We start from the raw sequence: 16,732 nt of genomic DNA on the forward strand, positions 1-16,732 counted from the left end.
CGCTTGTTGTCACAACAATGTGGGCTACGTGGCGCTGATTTGAATACATTTGAAATTGCGACACGCGTTGGCATGTCGACGGCGCTCCGAGTGCCTCGACCCCGCACATCTGAGGCGTCATCCATATTTATGCACCGACTCCCAAAGACGCCTGACAAGGCGCACAGACACACGCACTCCTGAGTACTATGAAAAATGAAATGCCTCTTACCTAGTGTGCGAAAGTCGCTCACATCTGCAGAGAGAGAGAGAGAGAGAGAGAAATAGAGAAAAGAAATGTCAGCAAGTTGCATGTACAGAAAAGTTCCACGTGAAAAATGATGGTGTCCCACTATTGTGCACGCTTGCTGGTTAAGAATAACCCATTTCAACATGGCTGCTGTATCATTTATTAATCGAGAGGACATGAAACATCTTCCGTGACGTCTCCCGAGATACAAAGTTTGCACAACTTGCATTAATATTTGTCAAGTTATTGGCGGAGGAAGCTCGTTTATTCCACGCAAGTCCTCTTTCATGCTTAAATATAGACGCAGGCGCACACACGCGCACAAAAAGTAGTTCCACGCTCCACATTGGACGGCGCTGCGTCATTACGTCACGACAACACACTGTATTCCCTGCCACGTTCCTACATTTTAAGCTCATTTCTAAACATAAAAAAATACATGCAGTTACAGTAATTATAGAATTTAGTAAAAATGTTTTGGAAATGAGGAAAAAAGCTTGCTTTTTAATTTTTTTTTAAAAATACCTTAAATTATTGGAATGTATTCAGGATTTTAGCAAGGAAATGTCAAAATGTCCATCTTTTTTATGGAATGTGAAAATACAAAATTTGGAGAAACCTTTTTTTTAACAAGGGTGAAATAATATAGTAATATAAATAAAATCACAAGAATACAATACAGGAATACAATTTTTGTGAAATTTCTATTTTTTTTTTGAAGGAAATAGTCGAAATGATAGAAAGTTGTCATTTTACTTAAAAATACCTTGAATTATGCAAACATATTCAGGATTTTAGCAAATATATTTTTTTATGAAAGCATATGTAAAAAAAAAAAACAATTGGGAGAAAAAGTTTTTTTTTTCAAGAATTAATCTATTATAGAAATAAAAATTAAATCACAGGAATAATTTGGGAAATCTGGTGATATTTTCTTTTTCTCTTTAGGAGTGAACTTTTTTTTCAGTTCAGTAAAACTAAAAACAAAATGTCTTTTGCGTTTACATTATTTATTTATTTTTTTAACCAAAAAAACCAAACAAATTTAAATGAATTTTACTGAGTAAATCATTTCAGGTTTTTTTTGGTTTTTTTTAACAAAGAAATGAAAACGAATGTACCAAAAATAATTGCACAACTTTGGAAAGATACAGTAATTACAAACAAATACAAAATGACGGTAATTTATTTTTGCTTTATAATTTGTTTTTCTCGAGTATATGTCAAAACTCCCCTTTCAAGATATCCAGCCGGGTCATGTCATACAATAGCAGATGATGATGAGATGATGTTCATTTTCGAACGGAAGTTTCATCCAATACATTTTTGAGAGCCATCAAATCTCGCACCCTCGTCGTACTTTGGACAGGCATCTTAGCGACTTCCAGAGTTGTTTGAAGCGAACGGTGGCCGTGGCTGCCTGTTCTCCGTACGTACAGTGGGTAGGGAAAGTTTTCAGACCCCCTTAAATTTTTGTTTTTTTCTTTGTCATATTGGAGCCATTTGCTCAAATCATTTAAGTTATTTTTTTCCACACAGCACCCCATATTGACAGACAAAAAAAACTTAATTGTTGACATTTTGGCTGATTTATTAAAAAAGGAAATATCACACAGCCATAAGTATTCAGACCATTTGCTGTGGCACTCGGGTGCTGTCCATTTCTTCTGATCATCCTTGAGATGGTTCTACACCTTCATTGGAGTCCCGCTGAGTTTGATTATACTGATCGGACTTGATTAGGAAAGCCACACAGTTGTCGACATCAGACCTTACAGCTCACAGTGCATGTCAGGGCAAATGAGAATCATGAGGTCAAAGGAACTGCCTGAAGAGCTCAGAGACAGAATTGTGGCAAGGCACAGATCTGGCCAAGGTTACAAAAAACATTCTTCTGCATTTAAGGTTCCTAAGAGCACAGTGGCCTCCATAATCCTGAAACGGAAGACGTTTGGGATGACCAGAACCCTTCCTAGGGCTGGCCGTCCAGCCAAACTGAGCAATCGGGGGAGAAGAGCCTTGGTGAGAGAGGTAAAGAAGAAACCAAAGATCACTGTGGCTGAGCTCCAGAGATGCAGTCGGGAGATGGGAGAAAGTTCTAGAAGGTCAGCTATACCTCCACCAGTCGGGGCTGTAAGGCAGAGTGGCCTGACGGATGCCTCTCCTCAGTGCAAGACACATGAAAGCCTGTATGGAGTTTCCTAAAAAAAAAAAAAAAAAAAAACCTGAAGGACTCCAAGATGGTGAGAAATAAGAATCTCTGGTCTGATGAGACCAAGATAGAAATTGTTGGCCTTAATTCTACAACCCCAATTCCAATGAAGTTGGGACGTTGTGTTAAACATAAATAAAAACAGAATACAATGATTTGCAAATCAATTGTCAACCTATATTTAATTGAATACACTACATAGACAAGATATTTAATCTTCACACTGATATACTTTATTGTTTTTAGCAAATAATCATTAACTTAGAATTTTATGGCTGCAACACGTTCCATAAAAGCTGGGACAGGGTCATGTTTACCACTGTGTTACATCACCTTTTTCTTTTAACAACATTCAATAAACGTTTGGGAACTGAGGACACTAATTGTTGAAGCTTTGTCGGTGGCATTCTTTCCCATTTTTGCTTGATGTGCAGCTTCAGCTGTTCAACAGTCCGGGGTCTCCGTTGTCGTATTTTACGCTTCATAATGCGCCATGCATTTTCATTGGGAGACAGGTCTGGACTGCAGGCAGGCCAGTCTAGTACCCGCACTCTTTTACGACGAAGCCACGCTGTTGTAACACGTGCAGAATGTGGTTTGGCATTGTCTTGCTGAAATAAGCAGAGGTGTCCATGAAAAAGACGTTGCTTGGATGGCAGCATATGTTTCTACAAAAACTCACAAGGGTCGCAGGAGCGCTGGAGCCTGTATCCCAGCTATCATCGGGCAGGGGGCGGGGTACACCCTGAACTGGTTGCCAGCCAATTGCAGGGCACATATAAACAAACAACCATTTGCACTCACATTCACACCTACGGGCAATTTAGGGTCTTCAATTAACCAACCATGCATGTTTTTGGGATGTGGGAGGAAACCGCAGTGCCCGGAGAAATCCCATGCAGGGACGGGGAGAACATGCAAACTCCACACAGGCGGAGCCGGGGATTGAACCCCAGTCCTCAGAACTGTGAGGCAGACGCTCTAACCAGACGGCACCGTGCCGCCCATGTATGTACCCCCTTCAGCATTAATGGTGCCTTCACAGATGTTACCCATGCCATTGGCACTAACACAGCCCCATACAGATGCTGGCTTTTGAACTTTGCGTCCATAACATTCCGGATGGTTCTTTTCCTCATTGGCCCGGAGCACACGACGTCCAGAATTTCCCAAAACAATTTGAAATGTGGACTCGTCGGACCACAGAACACTTTTCCACTTTGCATTAGATGAGCTCGGGACCAGAGAAGCCGGCGGCGTTTCTGGGTGTTATTGATAAATGGGTTTTGCTTTGAAAATAGAGGTTCAAGTTGCACTTACGGATCTAGCGCCGAACTGTATTTACTGAAATTGGTTTTCTGAAGTGTTCCTGAGCTCACGTGGTGATATCCTCTACACGTTGATCTCGGTTTTTGATGCAGTGCCGCCTGAGGGATCAAAGGTCACGGGCATCCAATTTTGGTTTTCGGCCTTGCCGCTTACGTGTAGTGATTTCTCGAGATTCTCTGAACCTTTTGATGATATTATGGACCGTAGATGATGAAATCCCGAAATTCCTTGCAATTGTACGTTGAGGAACATTGTCCTTAAACTGTTCGACTTTTTTCTCACGCACTTGTTCACAAAGAGGTGAACCTCGTCCCATCTTCGCTTGTGAATGACTGAGCAATTCAGGGAAGCTCCTTTTATATCCAATCATGGCACCCACCTGTTCCCAATTTGCCCGTTCACCTGTGGGATGCTCCGAACAGGTGTTTGATCAGCATTCCTCAACTTTCTCAGTCTTTTTTGCCACCTGTCACAGCTTTTTTGGAACGTGTTGCAGCCATAAAATTCTAAGTTAATGATTATTTGCTAAAAACAATAAAGTTCATCAGTTTGAACATTAAATATATTGTCTTTGTAGTGTATTAAATTAAATATAGGTTGAACATGGTTTACAAATCATTGGATTCTGTTTTTATTTATGTTTAACACAATGTCCAAACTTCATTGGAATTTGGGTTCTAAGGTGGCATGTATGGAGAAAACCAGGCACTGCTCATCACCTGTCCAATACAGTCCCAACAGTGAAGCATGGTGATGGCAGCATCATGGTGTGGGGGTGTTTTTCAACTGCAGGAAATATGAATGCAGCCAAGTACAGGGATACCCTGGACGAAAACCTTCTCCAGAGTGCTCCGAACCTCAGACTGGGCCGAAGGTTCACCTTAAAAAAAAAAAGGCAATGGCCCTAAGCACACAGCTAAAATACCGAAGGAGTAGCTTCAGAACAACTCCGTGACTGTTTTTGAATGGCCCAGCCAGAGCCCTGACTTCAACCCAATTGAGCATCTCTGGAAAGACCTGGAAATGGCTGCCCACCAATGTTCACCATCCAACCTGACAGAGCTGGAGAGGATCTGAAAGGAGGAATGGCAGAGAATCCCCAAATCCAGGTGTGAAAAACTTGTTGCATCATTCCCAAATGGCTGTATTAGCTCAAAAGGGTGCTTCTACTAAATACTGAGCAAAGGGTCTGAATACATATGGCTGTGTGATATTTCATTTTTTATTTTTTAATAAAATAAAAAAATAATAAAATTTCAACAATACCGTTTTTTTTCTGTCAATATGGGGTGCTGTGTGTCCATTAATGTGGGGAAAAAATGACCTTAAATGATTGGAGCAAATCGCTGCAATATTAAAAAAAAAAGAAAAAAAAAAAAAAAGAGTGAAAATTTAAGGGGGTCTGAATACTTTCTGTACCCACTGTAGGTAACATCATCGCACGGCATTCATTTGCATTTTTTGCCGCGCACCCAGTGAACCCCCCAAAGGTGGGGGGAAGAGCGTGATTACAATATCTGTTCAGCGCGTGCAAACAAATCTATTTTCAGCCGAGTAAAAAAAAAAAAAAAAAAAAAAAAAAAAAAAGCGACGGGGAGCGTGGGGGAGTTGGCTCCTCGCTCATTACCATTCAGCTTGGACACACACACACACCCGCTGCTACCAGTGTAATGTAACTAAACGCAGCCCATCTCAGCCCAGGCCCTTGAAGCTCAGCGCCGGGGAAAATTGGACCCAAGGGAGGTCGGCAGCAGGGACTTGTGTCAGACTTCAAGAGGCACCGGCGAGCACCTGGGCTTTCTGCCTTTCTGTAAGACCACCGTGCGGGACTAAGAAAATAATAAAAATCGATGGCAGCAAAATGACAAGCACAATAGACCTCCGTGGTTGACTCTTTTTGCTTATCACGTCTAGTAAATAGGAAATAAAGTAAATAAATTCTTGTTTTTTAACGAGAGGAATTTTTTAAAAGTCAAAGATAAAGTGAGGAAAGTTTGATTTCATTTTTGATTGAAAAAATATACCTGAAGTTACAGAAATATAATTTGAATTTTAGCTAGCAAATGTTAAAATAACAGCAAAACCATGAGGAACAAGGTGTCATTTTCCAAGAATACAATTTTAAAATGAGGGAAACATTTCAAAATGTTAGCAGGTAAATGTCAAAATTCATCTCCTCTTAATAAATCTTTTATTTAATTGTCAAAGTAGTTGAAATAATGAGAATTTGTTTTTGTTTTTTTTGTCGTCGTTGTTTTACAAAAAATACTTTCGAGGAATACATTTGGAATTTTTAGCTGGCAAATCTTAAAATAAGAATAAAATCATGAGGAAAAAGGTATAATTTTGCAAGATACTTTTTTTGTAAATGTAGGAAAACATTGCATTTTAGTAAAAATTCCTCGCTTCTGTTTTTTAATTAATCATAGAAAAAAACCCGTACAGTTAGTTAGAATTATATATCGTTTTGTTTTACAAAAAATACTTGAAACTGTTGTAACATTAGAATTTGAAACCATTAAATATTAAAATACAATCATGCAGAAAAAGGTAAAATTTTCCAAGAATAAATTGTTAGTAAGGTAGGAACATTTGTAGAATTTTAGCATGTAAATATCAAAATTCCTCCTTTTTAATGCAATTTAAAAAATATATATGTTAAAGTAGGTAAAATTATGAGGACAAAGGTACCAGAAATGATAAGATCCATTTGGAACTTTAGCTTGTAAGTATAATTATGTTTTATGTGAAGAAATAAAAGTATAATCGTGAGCAAAAAGTTGTAGTTATACAAGGATCAAATAACTAAAAATGTATCCTGTTCGTCGGTTTCTGCGAAGAGCACAGTTGCTTCTGATGCGACCTTGAATTGCGATGCGTTCAAAGAGAAAATAAATTCCTTGAAGTGTGTATGCGCGTGTGTGTGGACGTGAAACATTTGTCGACCCATCTTTCCGTACGTTAAGCGGGCTAAAGCATCGAATCGAAAAGTTGCCATGGCTCATCCGCCAAGAAGAAGCCACGAAGAGAAAAGTTATCCAGTCCACAAGCTTATTGATTGGGGTAAATTTGCAAATGTGGCCAATCAAGTCAAGTGCAGGTAGGCTTAAGAAGCGAAAGTGGATTAAAGCAGCGAGACGACGGGAGAAGGAAACCCTCACGGGAGAATGAATGCGAAGCCCTGGTGCCTTCGAAAAAAACTCAAGAAGAAGATGGAAGTGGAAGACCTTTTTTTTTTTTTACCCTCTATCGCCCTCCTGTTTTAAGCAGATAAGCTCCTTCCAAGGGTCTTCGTTACGCCGTGTGGAACCTGCAGCCATGCCGACATGGAAACTTCTGACAAGGCGAAGAAAGGCTGCGGCGTCCATTCCTCGCCTTGTCTTTTCTATATTGACAAGTGGGAACTTGGGAGGTTTAAAGTGGTCAGTGCTATTATAAAAGGAAAAGGTTCAGTGTTAAAGCGTAGCGCTTACATTTGACCGGCCAGTAGGAGTAGAGCAAAAAAAAAATAATAATAATGAAGTAAAATAAAACACAGAGCTTTGTGTTTTGGCTTGAAGCGGTTAACCGTCAGAATATTTAATGAACAAATAGAAACTGAGATTAGTAGAGGGCAGAAAAGGAAAATGATCTGATTTCATGTATCGCTGTAGCCGATACTTCAAAATCGGAAGAAAGAATCCCTCAATATTTGGAGAGCAGAAGAAAAAGTTGAGCGTCGATAAGAAAATGTGTACCGACTAAAACTTTCTCAGCCCAATTTAGGTCCGAGAAATAGCAGAGAAATTTGACCCCGGTCAATTTCAACAGGGTTCATGCTGGAAAAATAAAATAAAAATAAAAAGCACCAACTTCCTCAGCCCATATTAGTTTTTAAAAAACTACAGGGATCGTTTATCTTTTATTCTAAAGTTCCCTGAATGCTACTCGCACATTTAATTTGTTACAGACTGCGTGCTAAACAATCCATTATGTATCGAAACAACCCCTCAATATGTACGGACTCCAATTTAGTTCTAAAAAGAAAAATAACGAGCAGATGAAAGTGGACACTGGTTATGTGCTAAAAAGATCGTCAGGAAAAAAAAAAAAAGATACAAAAATGTGACTCGTAAAGAAAATGTACATTATTGACACCATCTTTCATAGCCAATTGAGGAGAAATACTCTGTTTTTTTTATGAGGGGGTGAAATTTGTACCTGGGAGAGTCCACCTTTGACCTTTGACCGTCAGATATGATGAAAAATCATGTTCTTGCATCGACATGGTCTAATATCTGACGGTTTTGGCGATGATACAGACTGACAGGAAACCTCTCAGGACATCGCGCACCAAATCCTGTTGCTGGCTTGACAACCACTGCTAACTCCTACTGGTTTATTTATGTCAGACCATCTGGGTTTGCACTTTCTTCTAGCTATTTCCAAGAGGAAATAGAGAATTCACTTATTTGGAAACCAGAAGCGACAGTGCCGGATGGAAGGAACAATTGGTCAATTCAGATCATGACAAGAAAGGCCTCAATTCCTCGAGTCGGCATTCAACCTGATCGCCAGTGTGGAACGAGGACAGCTGTGATTACAGTGCCACATAAGGCAAAGAAAATGGCCAGAAAGCTGGAAAAGGAGAGTGCGAGGAGAAGGAAGGTGTGAAGCAGACGTCGGCGAGGACAGAGAACGAGTGGAATGAGCGCAACAGGAAGACAGCCACAGAGGGCTTGCATCTTTCCATCTGAGCTGCGAGAAATTAGCAAGGACTCTGACGGAGGCTACAGATGGCCTGGGATCACACAGACTACGGCGTGAAGTATGCACGAGTCGGACGAGGCGCCAGATCGGCTACAAAACTTCGGGGATGTCAAATTCCAAAACATTGACACTACTCACAAAAGCTTAGGGATATTTCGGGATGACCCTTTCCCGGTGAACGCTTCCCTATAATGCCAAAAGTATCACATGATTAGTGTGATATTTTGTTTTCTTTGAAAACCAGATGTCTTCTCTGATATACATGCATTGTGAGGGCAGTAATTTCATGAATTACTTATTGTGTGTTTAACCAAAACCACATAACTTTGTCTTAAGAAAGGCTTAATGCTAAAGCATTAATGCAACAGGCTAACGAAACTAGCCTCGAACTACCCTTACACAACTGATATTGAAATACAAACAGTGCTGAGGCTGGAACGGATTAATGGCATTTTCATTCATTTCAATGTGGAATGTTGATCTGAGCGTGGTCACGGACCAATTAAACTATTTAGTCAAGGTACCATTGCATATTTTTTGGGAAAACTATGTTTAAAAAGTGTGCCCTGTGGACGCCCGCATTCTCACGGCTCGGCACCCCCGGATTCAACCTAGCCGCAGATTTTTTTGGGGCGGCAACGCTGAAAACTCTTAAGTGGTTTATTCCCACCAATTTCAATGGGCGTCAATCATCCACAGAGGTTTGCAATTCGAAGCCCACCCCGGTCCCGATGCACGGTATTGAATTTGGAACAGTAGGTGTGTAAGGCCATGTTACTCTTCATCAGTCACAAAGTACAGAAACAGTCGGGCATACATTTTAAGTTCATCCGAAAATTTCACCCGAAAGCCCAGTATCCTTCACTTTTTGCGAGTTAGTGTATATTGCTCACTTATTTTCAGATCTTTCTTTGCAAGTGATTTTGGAGCACAGTTGCGGGGGGAAAAAAACTTGATCAGACAGGCTTCAAAGGGTGTTGAAGAGACGCTTCTTCTTCAGCAGATGTTCCCGTTTCCCGCTGCAGCTGCCTCTCGTTTGACTTCACTGCATATTGCTCAGTCGACTGTTAAAGAAATACCAGGAACAAAATCCTCATCCTCAGGCATCATCTCAAAGATTCTCAAATTGTTCTGGACAAAAGCAGGTGTTGTCACTGCTGTCTTTGCCTCAATTATTGTACATTCTGTGGTTGCTACTAAAGTCTTTGTCCCTGCGGTTGTTTCAGCATGTGTTGCTTCGGTTGTGGAAGATTATGCTAATTTGTTTGTTTCAATAGCTGTCATCACTACGGTTGGGGCCTCAGTTGGTTGTACTGCAGTTGCCTCGGTTGTTGTAAAGTCTGTTCTTGTGGCTACAACAGTCATCACTGCAGTTGTCGCATCAGTTCCAGTTGCTGTTAATTGCTGTCGATTTCGTTTTTGAGGCTACCGTCGTCGTTCCAGAAGCTGTTATCACTGCAGTTCTCACCTCCATTGGCTGCGGTTGTCTGAGTTGTTGTCAATTCTGTTCTTGTGGGTAGGATTGTTTTCACTGCATTTATCGACTCAATTGCAAGTTGCCTCAATTGTTGTAAATGTTGTTGTTGCTCCGGCTGTTTTCACAGCAGGTGTCGCTTCAGTTGTAGTTGCTTTAGTTGTTATATATAATGTACAATGTTGTTGATAGCGTTGTTGTTCTAGAAGGTGCTGTCACTACAGTCGTCACCTTAGTTGGATGAGACAGTTGTTGTCTCAGTTGTTATAGACACCGTTCGTGGCAACAATTGTTGTGCCAGGTGTAGTTGCATTAGTCGTAGATTCTGTTGTTGTGACAAATGTTTTAGCAAGTGTAGTCACTTGCCTCAGTTGTAGGTTCTGTTGTTCTTTCAGAAGGTGTTGCAACTGCTGTCACATCAGTTCTGGATTCAGTTGCTGTTGTCACTGACAGTGTTGCCTCTTGTTCCTGTTCCAGATCACTTCGGTCTTGTCGGACCACATCACTTTTCATTGGTTCAGAGTACAATCAGGCAATATAATCCCATCTTTATACAACTATATAGTCCTTAATGCCTTGAGGTGAGACTGACCTGCTCAAAAATGATGTTTCACCACTATCCTCCAGTTCTGAACCCAGTTTTATCCATCTGTTCCTAGGTTTCGTCACGTTCTTTTGAACAAAAGACAGTCTTCTGGTACTCATTCTTGCATACCTTGATAGTGATCACAGGCCAGAAAGATCTGACACTACTTGATTGCGACCCCAAGTTCAGCTTCGTCAAGCCTCACTGGCCTTGAGTGAAGTTAAATAAGATGTGAAAATTGGGCAGCCAATGTGAATCTTTGAAAAGCCTGCAGACACAAGGGAACCCATGAGGGCTGCAAAAGATTGATTGATGAGATGTCGCTCCAGGCTTTAAGGCAATAATGACATTTGACACTCCCTCCCAAATTAACTTCTTAAATATTAGCTTCACAAAACCACAGGACTCTATCATAAATTTTAAGGAGTTGTTTAAACACTCAAATACAAGCCCAGTTCCAATGGAGTTGGGACATTGTGTTAAACACAAATACAAACAGAATATAATGATTTGAAAATCATCTTCAACCAAGATTTCATTGACTACAATACAAAGACAAGATATTTAATGTTCAAACTGATAAGCTTTATTGTTTTGAGCAAATAATCATTAACTTAGAATTTTATGGCTACAACACGTTCCAAAAAAAGCTGGGACAGGGTCATGTTTACCACTGTGTTACATCACCTTTTTCTTTTAACAACATTCAATAAACGTTTGGGAACTGAGGACACTAATTGTTGAAGCTTTGTCGGTGGCATTCTTTCCCATTCTTGCTTGATGTACAGCTTCAGCTGTTCAACAGTCCGGGGTCTCCGTTGTCATATTATATTATATATATATAATGCGCCACACATTTTCAATGGGAGACAGGTCTGGACTGCAGGCAGGCCAGTCTAGTACCCGCACTCTTTTACGACGAAGCCACGCTGTTGTAACACGTGCAGAATGCGGTTTGGCATTGTCTTGCTGAAATAAGCAGGGGCGTCCATGAAAAAGACATTGCTTAGATGGCAGCATATGTTTCTCCAAAACCTGTATGTACCTTTCAGCATTAATGGTGCCTTCACAGATGTGTAAGTCACCCATGCCATTGGCACTAACACAGCCCCATAGCATCACAGATGCTGGCTTTTGAACTTTGCGTCCATAACAGTCCGGATGGTTCTTTTCCTCTTTGGCCTGGAGGACATGACGTCCACAATTTCCAAAAACAATTTGGAATGCGGACTCGTCGCACCACAGAACATTTTTCCACTTTGCATCAGTCCATCTTAGATCAGCTCGGGCCCAGAGAAGCCGGCGGCGTTTCTGGGTGTTGTTGTTATCATGGCTTTTGCTTTGCATAGTCGAGTTTCAAGTTGCACTTACGGATGTAGCACCAAACTGTATTTACTGACATTGGTTTTCTGAAGTGTTCCTGAGCCCGTGTGGCGATACCTTTTACACATTGATGTCAGTTTTTGATGCAGCGCCGCATGAGGGATCGAAGGTCACGGGCATACAATGTTGGTTTTTGGATTTCTCCAGATTCTCTGAACCTTTTGATGATATTATGGACCGTAGATGATGAAATCCCTAAATTCCTTGTAATTGTACATTGAGGAACATTGTCCTTAAACTGTTCGACTATTTTCTCACGCACTTGTTCACAAAGAGGTGAACCTCGCCCTATCGTTGCTTGTGAATGACTGAGCAATTCAGGGAAGCTCCTTTTCTACCCAATCATGGCACCCACCTGTGCCCAATTAGCTTGTTCACCTGTGGGTGGTTCCAAACAGGTATTTGATGAGAATTCCTCAACTTTCTCAGTCTTTTTTTGCCACCTGTCCCAGCTTTTATGGAATGTGTTGCAGCCATAAAATTCTAAGTTAATGATTATTTGCTAAAAACAATCAAGTTTATCAGTTTCAACATTAAATATCTTGTCTTTGTAGTGTATTCAATTAAATATAGGTTGAGCATGATGTGCAAATCATTGTATTCTGTTTTTATTTATGTTTAACACAACGTCCCAACGTCATTGGAACTGGGGTTGTAGATAATTGGGCATGATGTGGAAACAGCGCAGCTTGGAGACATTGACATTGCTTTCTCATCCCACCCCCCACCTCCACCGTGCCAAACCCGCTCTGAGATCATTCCGACCAGTGCGAACTCGGCCAGGTGCAGCCATTACCGCAGGACAGATGGATCGGCACAAGTGGCGCTCGGTGTTCCCTCCATATGTGGGCTCATCATTAATTACAAACATTCACCGTTCGGAGAATGTCTGCCATTCGGATGGAGTTAAATGACAACACGTAAGCACTGTGATGTGGGGTGTGGCATGCATCTTTTCTTGTGTAATAGAGTGAACGGAAGCTCTAATGTCACATGGTGACGTTCAGGGGGGACTCCTTTTAATATTGCTTTCTTTGAGAATAAATTAAAATACTTCGACCCCACCGCCATCTGTGCGCTCAGCAAGGCCAGCAGCTGGGGGGAATGTGGGAAGATGAAAATTCCAACATGGGCAAAAGCATGCGGGCAAGCCCCCGGACGCAGAGGAGACTGATATGGCAGCTTTGAACTTTCTATTTATTACTCATGCGAAGATTCAAAATAAGATTCTGGAATAACATACAGGCTGGGATTGTGCTTTGTGTTCAAATTTGAGAGACAAACAGAAAGCGTTACATCAGCATAACCAGACCAAAATACAGGACAACCCCTTCGAGGTCTAATTAAAATGCTACAAACAATATTTTGTGTCAAGTGAGAATGTAATTACCACCGGAATAACAAACACTTAACAAGAACTCAAGAGTTCTTGGTTCTAACGCCGATGAATCGGACGCATTAACAATTCCAATGAATAACAAGATCTGATCTTGTGAAGCTGAGGTTTTGTGTTTCATGGCAGGTCGTCTCTTGCCAAAAATGGCAGCTTTAAACCAAAGTGGTACAATTACTGTGTCCTTTCGGGGATAGGTTCTTTAGAATTTTGATAAATATGACTTCCAAATTTCAGGCTACAAAGCAAAACTGGATTTCAGGGCTGAATTTTGCAAAAGTTCAGAGGGTTCCGTAAGTACTAGTACCTACACTTGGGAGTCGGGGTGCGCTCAAGGTTGTATCCTGGTTCAAATCTATGTGTTATTTAAGTGGTCCCGAAAATGACACCCCAAAACTCCTTCATTAGCGCCACCTGGAAAGTTAGAAGAAAATGCGCCCCTGATACCAACTTCTCTGATCAACATGAAATCGGGCACCTATCACAACCGGATGTGTGGCAAAGTGCCAAAGAGCCATGTCCAAAACTGAACAAAATTGAATTAAAATTGTTGGACTGAAACAGACATTTTGGGCAATTTTCTGGGCTTGGACTTTGACCAATTTCTGCAAGGGAATTTGGCCCAATTAGTCCCAATCGACAGCAGCTATCGAGACAGAGAGACCCAAAATCATCTCAACCATTTAATGTGGGCGCTTGCAGCTTGAATTTTGTTTCGACCAAATTAAAATGCGTTCAAGTGCCGCATGTTCCCCACCCTCGTGCTATGCACTAATCTCATCACAGCTGAAACCAAATATATGAGGTTTGTGATTAAAAAAAACCAAACATTTCTTGATGTTTTTGCACAGTGTCATCATTTCCAGGAGTGCAGTCTGATATGAATGCGAGAGGTGAATTAATCGGCGCACATTTGGAAGCGTTTTGCCTCCCGACTCGACACTTGCTTTGATTTGCGGCCGCCACTGCCGACAATCAGCGCACTTGATTAACATTGACGCTGGCACTCGTCTGCGGCGACTGTCATCTCGCTGCCATTTTCTCCGCTGGTGACAATAAAGCAATATCAGCCGCAATGTTTATGCCCTGTAATCACTTTCCCCGCCACCTGATCTCCTCTTCATCAACTCAGCACGTTAAGAGTTGGAAATATGGCGCCATGTATTATGCATTACTGATAATCTCCCTGAGGAAACACACACACACGCAAACTTCACTATACCGTACTGTAAATGCAAGACTGTGCGCATCCTCTCGTTCACCTTTCTTGACACCTCCACACACGTCAGCACACACACTTCAACGGATGCCTGAAGGGATGTGGAGGGATGGTCGGGTGTAATGGAGGTGAGGCTGCAACACCTCGTTGGTTATCACAAATGCTGCCTTTCTGGTATCCTAATTCTGTATTACCTAAACAATCAATCAATCTGTCTCGCTTTCTTTAGGTATCTATCTAGCGAGACCGCTAGCTAGCCATTAGATAGCTAACTAATGAAAGAAATTGATGGATGGATGGATGAATAATAATAAAATTATATTTTTACTATATGTATTAACAATTAAGGTATTCCACTCATATCATGATTACAAGTATTCATAATAATGATCATGAAAAACAAATAAAAGATAGTTGATGTTGACAAGAGAATTGATGTTAAATGGAAGTTTTGTTAGATTATGTTATATACGTGTATACAAAGAATGTTAGCTGGATGCTTTGTTGTTGTGATTTTGATATTAGTTACCATGAAGCCCTTGGAGACTTCTGCAATTCGGGGGTTTGAAATAAAATTGAATTTAATTGAATTACACAGCAATTTTGAAGTCTGCGGGGAGCCAAGGTAACCTAAGAGTCTTAATTAAAGCCATTGATTGGTTACATAAGCGCATATAACCAGTGGACTTTTCTCCCGCTAACAACCCCCGCATGCTCGCTAATTAGCAAATAGTAACAAACAATCAGGGGGTGGTTCGATTCTTGCGCCTCATTAGCCACGAGGCACCAGATATCTACAATATATTGTATAGCCATAGTACATATAGCTACAGTGGAGATATAACTGGTATAATAGATTTGAAAAGAATTGAATGCAAATTGTGCTCTTCATTCTGGCGTGTGTCCCTTGACCACCTGGGGGCGGTATTTGATAGACTTAAGGATATAGTGCCCTCGAGACTCAGCTCGAACGATGACCCTGAGCTGAGAATGGCAATAAACAACTTGAAGCCTCTCTTTCGAAGACTATATATTGAGAGTATCTACGTATTATCTTACGTATCTGTCTACACTACAGTATTACGCAATCTAAGGTATGTGGTAGTGATGGGCGAGTCCTGATACCAGGTACCAGTATCGGGCCAATACCGGCCTTATTTCAAAGTATCGGGTACACGTGAAGGCTGCTGATACTAGCCACCAATGCTTAAGGAAAAAAAAAAAAAAAAGACTTTAAGCAAGTCCTCCTTGCCAGTAGTCGGCGCTATACTGCAACGGTTTGACACCTCTGCAAATCATAATGTCCATGTCTCGCAATTATCTGTCAGTGAAGTTTTCTGTATCAAAAGTACTCGTGGTATCGGTACTCTGTATAGTATCGGTGAGTACTCAAGAGTGACTAGAATACGCTTACTGGTATCAAAAAAAGTGGTATCGCACATCAGTAGTATCTAAGGTAGACTAGCTATAATATCTTTTGACAGAGCAATACTGTACTGATAGTATCTATCGACAGTATAGTCAATTCATCTGCAGTATCAACAGTATAGTAGCTATCATATACGGGTATACAGCATCTATATTATAAGTAGCCTCTTGTATATCTCTCTACAGTATCAATCAATTTACACTTTTTTTATTTATTTATTTTTTTTTTAAATTTAGAACCAAACTGGCGTGATCCAGTCGTAATCCAGTGACTGCATACACGGCAGAAGGCGACTTAAGCAGTCGGCCATCTCTTAGGACGAAAGGCAGAGGGGCGGGGGGGGGGGGGGGGGGGGGGGGCAGCGGCGGCGTCCTCGCAGTCAGTTGACGGAGCTTTAAGACTTTACAGCAAGTAGCAGGGGGGGAAAAAAAAAAGTGGAAAAAAAGTATGATCACAGGCGATGAAATCTGGCGGACAAAGGTCAAGAGGATTGTGGCAGCGTGCTGTAAAATGATGACGCTGTCATGAAAATTCATTGGCAAGGACGCCAGTTGTTTTCTCCATAGCGGAGGACTTTGAGAGCGGAATACAAAGTCAGACCATTTATGACACCAAAGGAATGCAACAAGGTTATGCAGGGGCCTGATGCATATACTTTAGTTGACACATTGCTGGAGAACGTTAACTACAATGTTGGCTTGCTGGTTCCAAAAGGACATAACCTGTACA

At 41.1% G+C, this 16,732-nt stretch overlaps 1 long non-coding RNA gene across 1 annotated transcript in view; it reads right to left on the minus strand.

Moving 5' to 3' along the window:
* Positions 1-206: 206 nt before the first annotated feature.
* Positions 207-16,732, minus strand: part of LOC133398017 (uncharacterized) — a 72,980-nt gene continuing 56,454 nt past the window's right edge. The window contains exon 4 of the long non-coding RNA XR_009767738.1: positions 207-235. This is a non-coding gene — a long non-coding RNA (uncharacterized LOC133398017). The remainder of the gene's footprint in view (positions 236-16,732) is intronic.

This window comes from Phycodurus eques, chromosome 23 (genome assembly GCF_024500275.1).
Source record: "Phycodurus eques isolate BA_2022a chromosome 23, UOR_Pequ_1.1, whole genome shotgun sequence".
NCBI lineage: Eukaryota > Metazoa > Chordata > Actinopteri > Syngnathiformes > Syngnathidae > Phycodurus > Phycodurus eques.